The following is a 10,749-nucleotide window of genomic DNA, read 5'->3' as shown; positions in this document are numbered from 1 at the left end:
ATCCAGAACTTCAAGGACACCTGTAAGCAATCTATGTCAATCGTGGAATTGACGAATTGTAAGCAGGGGGAGGGCGAATCCACCACCCATTGGGTACGCCGGGTCAAGGAGATAATTCATTCATCTGATAAGATGGATGCCGGCTCCGCAGTACTCATGTTGGAGAAAAATTGCAGCTTTGAGCCGCTGAGGCAGAAACTGGGGCGCCTTAAGCGTGACTGCAGGGATATGGGCACGCTAATGGCGGCTTTAGTCAAATATGCTGATTCTGATAGTACCAAGGATCCCGCGTCTGACGATGAGAAGACAGGGAAGGGAAAAAGGAACGGCAATGGAAAGGATCAACAACACAACCCGGTGAATCAAAGCGGCAATAAGAGTAAGGCGGATGGCAACTCGGAGCTTGTGGCCAACGCTAATACACAGGGTAACGATCAGAGACGTAAGGGTAAGTGGCCTCGATCCAGCGGGTCAGGCCCATCTCTTGAGAAACTACTCAATGAGCCATGCCCGAAACACGGCACCCGGGAGCACCCCGCTACACACCTGTGGAAAGATTGCGCGATCATGAAGGCGTTTAAAAATTCCAATACCTTTGATGGTAGTCATGGATCTGGCGGCGGTTCAGGGGCTGGCGGTTTTCATGGCCCGGACGGCGGTTCAAATTCTGGTTTTCAGGGACAGCCGGGTGGAAATAATCCACAACAATCTGGTCAGGGAGGACAACAGCAGCAGCAGTCGGGTTATCAGAGCCATCCGAAACAGTTGAGTGATGGGCAATACCATGTGTTTACCACTAGCTTATGCAAACATGACCAGAAGGTTCTAAAGAGGGCCGTAAATTCGGTTGAGCCGGCAATTCCTCGTTATTTGAGATGGTCAGAGCAACCCATCATATGGAGCAGAGGATCACCCTCCCCGAGTCGATAATCCGGGTCAGTTAGCCTTGGTGGTAGCACCCCAGGTTGGTGGATATAAATTCACTAAGGTACTCATGGACGGAGGTAGCAGCATCAATATTCTCTATTATGATACTTTCCAGCGCATGGGGTTGACTGAGAAGAATCTGAGAACATCCAACACTGTTTTCCATGGGGTGGTTCCAGGCAAGTCGGCTTACCCAGTTGGCAAGATTGAATTGGAGGTGGCCTTTGGAGATGAGTATGATTCCAGGGCTGAGAAATTGACGTTTGAAGTGGTCAAAATCAGGACTCCATATCACGCTTTGTTTGGGCGACCGGCTTATGCTAAGTTCATGGCGCGGCCGTGTTACGTTTACTTACAACTCAAGATGCTGGGTTACAAGGGCACCATCACAGTGCATGGGAGTCGAAAGGTGGCCTTGGAATGTGAAGAAGGCGACGCGGCTTACGCTGAGACTGCCTGTGCCGCGGAGGAGCTTAAATTTTATCAAGACAATGTTGACTCGGCGGATATGACCTCCCTAAAAAAACCAACTACTGAGCATGACCCGGCGTTGAAGTTTAAATCAGCCACTGAGACAAAGCTTGTTGATTTTGCCCCAGGAGACGCCTCTAAGCAGTTCAGTATCAGTGCCAATTTGGATCCTAAATAGGAAAGCACGCTCATCGAGTTCATCCCTGAGAACTGGGACATCTTTGCATGGAAACCTTCTGACATGCCGGGTGTACCGAGGGAACTCGCTGAGCACACTGTCAATATTGATCCAAAGTATAAGCCGGTCAGGCAGTTTCTTCGACGGTTCAATGAAGAGAGACGGAAAGCTATTGGGGAAGAGGTCGCCCGGCTCTTAGCGGCCGGGTTTATTGTTGAAGTTTTTCACCCGGAGTGGTTGGCTAACCCGGTGTTAGTGCTCTAGAAAAACAGCACTTGGCGGATGTGTGTGGATTACACGGACTTAAAAAAAGCTTGTCCGGCTGATCCCTTTGTTCTCCTCCGTATTGATCAAATCATTTATGCTACGGCGGGTTGTGAACGTTTGAGCTTCTTGGATGCTTACTCTGGTTATCATCAGATCAAGATGGCAGTTAAGGACCAGGAGAAGACATCTTTCATCACTCCGTTTGGGGCCTTCTGTTATGTATCTATGCCGTTTGGACTCAAGAGTGCCCAGGCGACTTATCAGCGATGTGTACAGAATTGTTTGCACGATCAAATTGGGCCTAATGTTCATGCTTATGTGGATGGCATCGTGGTGAAATCCAGGGAAAAGGAAACCTTGATATCTGACTTGAGAGAGACCTTTGACAATCTCCGGGTTTACAAGATGATGCTTAATCCGGCCAAGTGCCTGCGGGCAAGCTCTTGGGTTTTCTGGTGTCAAACAGAGGCATTGAAGCTAATCCGGAGAAAATCACGACGATTACCTCTCTGGCTAAGCCGGCGTGTATTAATGATGTTCAGCGCCTGGCGGGTCGTGTTGCCGCTTTAAGCCAGTTCATAAGCCAGTTAGGGGAGAAGGCCTTACTGCTGTATCAGATGATGAAGAAAACAAACACCTTCGTCTAGAGTGACACTGCTAACACTGCCTTTGACAATTTGAAGAGACAGTTGTTTGAGCCATCGGTTCTTGCGGCTCCCATTGACAGAGAGCCGTTGCTGTTGTACGTGGCTGCTAATTCACGAGCGGTCAGTGTTGCCATCGTGGTGGAGCGTAAGGAAGCTGGCAAGGAACATCTGGTTCGACCGGTTTATTATATCAGTGAGGTGCTCATTGAGTCTAAGCAAAGGTATCCACATTGGCAGAAACTTGTTTATGGTGTGTTCATGGCAAACCGGAAGCTGAAGCAGTACTTCCAAAGTCATCCTATAATGGTGGTAAGTTCAGCCCCTCTAGGAGACATCATTCAAAACAGGGAGGCCACAGGGCGGATCACTAAGTGGGCTATTGAGCTTGGGCCCTATGGTTTGGAGTATATGCCCCGTACTGCTATCAAATCTCAAGCCTTGGTCGATTTTATCAATGATTGGACAGAGTTGCAGGCACCTGAGGACTATTCACTTTGATGGGTCCAGGCAGTTAGAAGGCTCAGGGGCTGGCGTTGTTTTAACTTCCCCTCGAGGTGACAAATTTCGCTATGTGCTCCGGCTCATGTTTCCTTGTACTAACAATGCAGCTGAATACGAGGCCTTGCTCCATGGTCTCCGGATGGCCAAAGAGATGAATTTGAGCCGGGTAAGATGTTTAGGGCGACTCAGATCTCGTGGCTCAACAGGTCTCAGGCAAGTGGGATTCTAAAGATCCCCTTATGGCGGCTTACCGTCGGGAAGTAGATGCTGTGGCTGGACATTTCAAGGGTTATCAAGTGGAGCACATTGATCGAAGGAAGAATGAGGCAGCTGATGCTTTAAGCCGGCTGGGATCTCAACATAAGCCGGTGCCACCTAATACCTTTCTTGATGTTTTGCATAACCCTTCTGTCAAGGTGCCTACCAAGGAAGAACTAGCGGTGCCAGACCCGGAGGCACAGCTGGTGGCGGCTCTTCATGTCATCCCGGATTGGACCGTGCCATATTTGGCCTACATGACCCGGGGAGAGTTACCGGAGGATGAAACTTTGGCAAGACAAATTGTCAGACGATCCAAATCCATGATGATTGTTAATGGTGAGTTGCATCATTGCAGTGTGACAGGGGCGTTTCAACGCTGTGTGTCACCTGGAGAGGGACAAGAGATACTTCATGAGATTCATGAAGGAGATTGTGGTCATCATGCCGGCTCAAAATCTCTTGTGGCCAAGGCTTTCCGTCATGGTTTCTACTGGCTCACGGCTCATGCTGATGCGGAGGATCTGGTCAGTAAATGTGATAGTTGTCAGAAGTTCTCACGACGTACTCATGTGCCGACTCAGGAATTGAGGATGATCCCGATTACCTGGCCATTCGCAGTCTGAGGGCTTGACATGGTTGGACCTTTCAAAAGGTCTAAGGATAAAAAGACACATCTCCTAGTGGCGGTGGATAAGTTTACAAAGTGGGTTGAGGCGGAGCCAGTCAGTAAGTGTGATGCGGCCACAGCGGTTCAGTTCATGAAAAAGGTGATCTTTCGCTTTGGTTTCCCGCATAGCATTATAACTGATAATGGCACTAACCTTTCCAAGGGAGCCATGGAAGAGTTCTGTCAGCGAGAACATATCCGGCTTGATGTTTCGGCCGTTGCTCATCCTCAATCCAATGGTCAAGCAGAAAGAGCTAATCAAGAGATACTGAAGGGTATTAAACCCCGGCTCTTAGTCCCCTTAAAACGGACACCGGGTTGCTGGGTAGAGGAGTTACGCTCTGTACTATGGAGCATCAACACTACGCCTAACAGATCTACGGGTTATACACCTTTTTTCATGGTCTATGGAGCAGAGGCAGTTCTACCAAGTGACATCCGACACGACTCACCCCATGTGGCGGCTTATGTTGAGGCGGACAACGAAAAGGCTCGTCAGGAGGCACTGGACTTGTTGGATGAGGAGCAAGACTTGGCAATGGCCCGCTCGGCGATTTACCAGCAAGACCTGCGCCGTTATCACAACCACCGGGTCAAGAGCAGAACCTTTCAGGAAGGTGATTTGGTGCTCCGGGTCATCCTGGATCAATCTGACATGCACAAGCTATCTCCGCCTTGGGAAGGACCCTTTGTGGTCAGCAAGAATCTGAAAAATGGGTCATACTACCTCATTGATATTCGAGAACACAAGGACTCACGTAAGTCGGAGGAGGAGACCCGGCGGTCGTGGAATATAGCTCATCGTCGGCCTACTATACTTGAGCCACCGGCTCTTAGGATGTATATACTTTTGACGATGTACATATTAGATAAAGCAATAAAGCAGGACCTTTGTCCTTTTTTCCCATAAAGAATGTTTTTATGTCTTCTTTATCATGTGATGGACACTACCAATAGGGAGCGGATCATATCTGAATCCGGCTTTCCCTTTGGACCGACTTATGATCATATCTGAATCTAGCCATGATCACTTGGGGGCTTCCTGTTCAAACATAGGTCGTATCCGAACCAAAGAGAACATAGCTGTCGATACCCACTTGATCGGCATACTGCCAAACCCACTTGGGGGCTTCTTGATCATATTTGAATCATAGCTTAACCCCTTTGGGTCTGACGTGGATCGTATACGAATCAGCATCATTAAACAAATCTTATGGTCACTTGGGGGCTTCCTGTTCAAACATAGGTCGTATTCGAACCAAAGAGAACATAGCTGTCGATACCCATTTGATCGGCATCGCCAAGCCACTGGGGGCTATATGATCGTATTCGAATCTTAGCTTAACCCCTTTGGAACGGTTTACTGATCGTATTCGAATCAGAAGCTTGTAAATTATTTTGACTATCCTGAGACCTTGTGAAAACATTATGAGATGTTTTTTGTCTTTCTGGTTTAATATTGGTCACACCAGGTGAAGGAAATATGCCCTAGAGGCAATAATAAAGTTATTATTTATTTCCTTATATCATGATAAATGTTTATTATTCATGCTAGAATTATATTAACCGGAAACATGATACATGTGTGAATACATAGACAAACATATAGTCACTAGTATGCCTCTACTTGACTAGCTCATTAATCAAAGATGGTTATGTTTCCTAACCATAGACATGTGTTGTCATTTGATTAATGGGATCACATCATTAGGAGAATGATGTGATTGACATGACCCATTCCGTTAGCCTAGCACTTGATCGTTTAGTATATTGCTATTGCTTTCTTCATGACTTATACATGTTCCTGTAACTATGAGATTATGCAACTCCCGTTTACTGGAGGAACACTTTGGGTGCTACCAAATGTCACAACATAACTGGGTGATTATAAAGGAGTACTACAGGTGTCTCCAAAGGTACATGTTGGGTTGGCGTATTTCGAGATTAGGTTTTGTCACTCCGATTGTCGAAGAGGTATCTCTGGGCCCTCTCGGTAATGCACATCACTATAAGCCTTGCAAGCAATGTAGCTAATGAGTTAGTTACGGAATGATGCATTACGTCACGAGTAAAGAGACTTGCCGGTAACGAGATTGAACTAGGTATTAGATACCGACGATCGAATCTCGGGCAAGTAACATGCCGATGACAAAGGGAACAACGTATGTTGTTATGCGGTTTGACCGATAAAGATCTTCGTAGAATATGTAGGAGCCAATATGAGCATCCAGGTTCTGCTATTGGTTATTGACCGGGAATAGTTCTAGGTCATGTCTACATAGTTCTCGAGCCCGTAGGGTCCGCACGATTAACGTTACGATGACAGTTTTATTATGAGTTTATATATTTTGATGTACCGAAGGTTGGTCAAAGTCCCGGATGTGATCCAGGACATGACGAGGAGTCTCGAAATGGTCGAGACATAAAGATTGATATATTGGAAGCCTATATTTGGATATCGGAATTGTTCCGGGAGAAACCGGGATTTTTCCGGAGTACCGGGGGGTTACCGGAACCCTCCCGGGGGTTATTGGGCCTACATGGGCCATGAGGGAGAAGAGGAGGGCCGGCCAGGGCAGGCCGCGCCCTCTCCCCCCTTAGTCCGAATAGGACAAGGAGGGGGGGGGGGCGGCGCCCCCCCTTTCCTCTTCCCCCCCTTTCCTTCTCCACCAAGGCAAGAGGGGGGAGTCCTACTCCCGGTGGGAGTAGGACTCCTCCAGGCGCACCCCTTGGGGGCCGGCCACACCTCCCCCTCCCTCCTTTATATACGGGGGCAGGGGAGCACCCTAGAACACAGAAGTTGATCTACGTGATCGTTCCTTAGCCATGTGCGGTGCCCCCTCCACCATATTCCACCTCGGTCATATCGTCGCGGAATGTAGGCGAAGCCCTGCGCCGGTAGAACATCATCATCGTCACCACGCCATCGTGCTGACGGAACTCATCCCCGACACTTTGCTGGATCGGAGTCCGGGGATCGTCATCGAGCTGAACGTGTGCTGAACTCGGAGGTGCCGTACGTTTGGTACTTGGAATAGGTCGGATCGTGAAGACGTACGACTACATCAACCGTGTTGTCATAATGCTTCCGCTTACGGTCTACGAGGGTACGTGAACATTACTCTCCCCTCTCGTTGCTATGCATCACCATGATCTTGCGTGTGCATAGGAATTTTTTTTTGAAATTACTACGTTCCCCAACAGTGGTATCAGAGCCAGGTTTTATGCGTAGATGTCATATGCACGAGTAGAACACAAGTGAGTTGTGGGCGATACAAGTCATACTGCTTACCAGCATGTCATACTTTGGCTCAGCGGTATTGTGAGATGAAGCGGCCCGGACCGACATTACGCGTACGCTTACGCGAGACTGGTTTCACCGTTACGAGCACTCATGCTTAAAGGTGACTGGCGGGTGTCTGTCTCTCTCACTTTAGCTGAATCGAGTGTGGCTACGCCCGGTCCTTGCGAAGGTTAAAACATCATTAACTTGACGAACTATCATTGTGGTTTTGATGCGTAGGTAAGAACGGTTCTTGCTAAAGCCCGTAGCAGCCACGTAAAATTTGCAACAACAAAGTAGAGGACGTCTAACTTGTTTTTCAGGGCATGTTGTGATGTGATATGGTCAAGACGTGATGCTATATTTTATTGTATGAGATGATCATGTTTTGTAACCGAAGTTATCGGCAACTGGCAGGAGCCATATGGTTGTCGCTTTATTGTATGAAATGCAAACGCCCTGTAATTGCTTTACTTTATCACTAAGCGGTAGCGATAGTCGTAGAAGCAATAGATGGCGTAAAGACAACGATGCTACGATGGAGATCAAGGTGTCGCACCGGTGACGATGGTGATCACGACGGTGCTTCGAAGATGGAGATCACAAGCACAAGATGATGATGGCCATATCATATCACTTATATTGATTGCATGTGATGTTTATCCTTTATGCATCTTATCTTGCTTTGATTGACGGTAGCATTTTAAGATGATCTCTCACTAAATTATCAAGAAGTGTTCTCCCTGAGTATGCACCATTGCGAAAGTTCTTCGTGCTGAGACACCACGTGATGATCGGGTGTGATAGGCTCTACGTTCAAATACAACGGGTGCAAAACAGTTGCACACGCGGAATACTCAGGTTAAACTTGACGAGCCTAGCATATAACAGATATGGCCTCGGAACACGGAGACCGAAAGGTCGAGCGTGAATCATATAGTAGATATGATCAACATATTGATGTTCACCGTTGAAACTACTCCATCTCACGTGATGATCGGACATGGTGTAGTTGATATGGATCACGTAATCACTTAGAGGATTAGAGGGATGTCTATCTAAGTGGGAGTTCTTAAGTAATATGATTAATTGAACTTAAATTTATCATGAACTTAGTCCTGGTAGTATTTTGCAAATTATGTTGTAGATCAATAGCTTGCGTTGTTGCTTTCATATGTTTATTTTGATATGTTCCTAGAGAAAATTGTGTTGAAAGATGTTAGTAGCAATGATGCGGATTGGATCCATGATCTGAGGTTTATCCTCATTGCTGCACAGAAGAATTATGTCCTTAATGCACCGCTAGGTGACAGACCTATTGCATGAGCAGATGCAGACGTTATGAACGTTTGGCTAGCTCAATATGATGACTACTTGATAGTTTAGTGCACCATGCTTAACGGCTTAGAATCGGGACTTCAAAGACGTTTTGAACGTCATGGACCATATGAGATGTTCCAGGAGTTGAAGTTAATATTTCAAGCAAATACCTGAGTTGAGAGATATGAAGTCTCCAACAAGTTCTATGGCTAAAAGATGGAGGAGAATCGCTCAACTAGTGAGCATGTGCTCAGATTGTCTGGGTACTACAATCGCTTGAATCAAGTGGGAGTTAATCTTCTAGATAAGATAGTGATTGACAGAGTTCTCTAGTCACCATCACCAAGTTAATAGAACTTTGTGATGAACTATAGTATGCAAGGGATGATGAAAACGATTCCCGAGCTCTTCGTGATGTTGAAATTGACGAAGGTAGAAATCAAGAAAGAGCATCAAGTGTTGATGGTTGACAAGATCACTAGTTTCAAGTAAAGGGCAAAGGGAAAGAAAGGGAACTTCAAGTAGAATGACAAGAAAGTTGTCACTCCCACGAAGAAGCCCAAAGCTGAACCAAAGCCTGAAACTGAGTGCTTACACTGCAAAGGAAATGGTCACTGTAATACCCTGAATATTTGGTGGATAAGAAGGATGGCAGAGTGAACAAGGGTATATTTGATATATAGATTATTGATGTGTACCTTACTAGTGTTTATAGTAGCCCCTGAGTATTTGATACTTGTTCGGTTGCTAAAAAAATTAGTGACTCGAAACAGGAGTTAGAGAATAAACAGAGACTAGTTGAGGGTGAAGTGACGATGAGTGTTGGAAGTAGTTCCAAGATTGATATGATCATCATCGCACACTCCCTATACTTTCGGGATTAGTGTTAAACCTAAATAAATGTTATTTGGCGTTTGCATTGAGCGTGAATATGATTTGATCATGTTTATTGCAATATGGTTATTCATTTAAAATCAGAGAATAATTGTTGTTCTGTTTACATGAATAAAACCTTCAAATGGTCATACACCCAATGAAAATAGTTTGTTGGATCTCGATCATAGTGATACACATATTTCATAATATTGATGCCAAAAGATGCAAAGTTAATAATGATAGTGCAACTTATTTGTGGCACTGCCGTTTGGGTCATATCGGTGTAAAGCGCATGAAGAAACTCCATAAAGATGGATTTTCGGAATCACTTGGTTATGAATCATTTGATGCTTGCGAACCGTGCCTTTTGGGCAATATGACTAAAACTCCGTTCTCCGGAACAATGGAACGAGCTACTGACTTATTGGAAATAATACATACCGATGTATGCGATCCGATGAGTGTTAAGGCTTGCGGCGTGTATCGTTATTTTCTGACCTTCACAAATGATTTGAGCAGATATGGGTATATCTACTTGATGAAACATAAGTCTGAAATAGTTGAAAAGTTCAAAGAATTTCAGAGTGAAGTGGAAAAATCATCGTAACAAGAAAATAAAGTTTCTATGATCTGATCGTGGAGACGAATATTTGAGTTACGAGTTTGGTCTTCATTTGAAACAATGTGAAATAGTTTCGCAACTCATGCCACCTGGAACACCACAATGTAATGGTGTGTCCGAACGTCGTAATCGTACTTTACTAGATATGGTGCGATCTATGATGTCTCTTATCGATTTACCACTATCATTTTGGGGTTATGCATTAGAGACAGCTGCATTCATGTTTAATAGGGCACCATCTAAATCCGTTGAGACGACACCGTATGAACTATGGTTTAGCAGTAAACCTAAGCTGTCGTTTCTTAAAGTTTGGAGTTGCGATGCTTATATGAAAAAGTTTTTCAACCTGATAAGCTCGAACCCAAATCAGAGAAGTGAGTCTTCATAGAATACCCAAAGGAAACTATTGGGTACACCTTCTATCACAGATCCGAAGGCAAGTTATTCGTTGCTAAAATGGATCCTTTCTAGAGAAGGAGTTTCTCTCGAAATAAGTGAGTGGGAGGAAAGTAGAACTTGATGAGGTAATTGTACCTTCTCCCAAATTGGAAAGTTGTTCATCACAGAAGTCAGTTCTAGTGATTCCTACACCAATTAGTGAGGAAGTTAATGATGATGATCATGAAACTTCAAATCAAGTTGCTACCGAACCTCGTAGGTCTTCCAGAACAAGATCCGGACCAGAGTGATATGATAATCCTGTTCTGGAAGTCATGTTACTAGACCATG

The sequence above is a fragment of the Triticum aestivum genome, chromosome 2B (genome assembly GCF_018294505.1).
Source record: "Triticum aestivum cultivar Chinese Spring chromosome 2B, IWGSC CS RefSeq v2.1, whole genome shotgun sequence".
NCBI classification, from domain to species: Eukaryota; Viridiplantae; Streptophyta; class Magnoliopsida; order Poales; family Poaceae; genus Triticum; species Triticum aestivum.
This window is presented reverse-complemented; position numbering follows the sequence as displayed.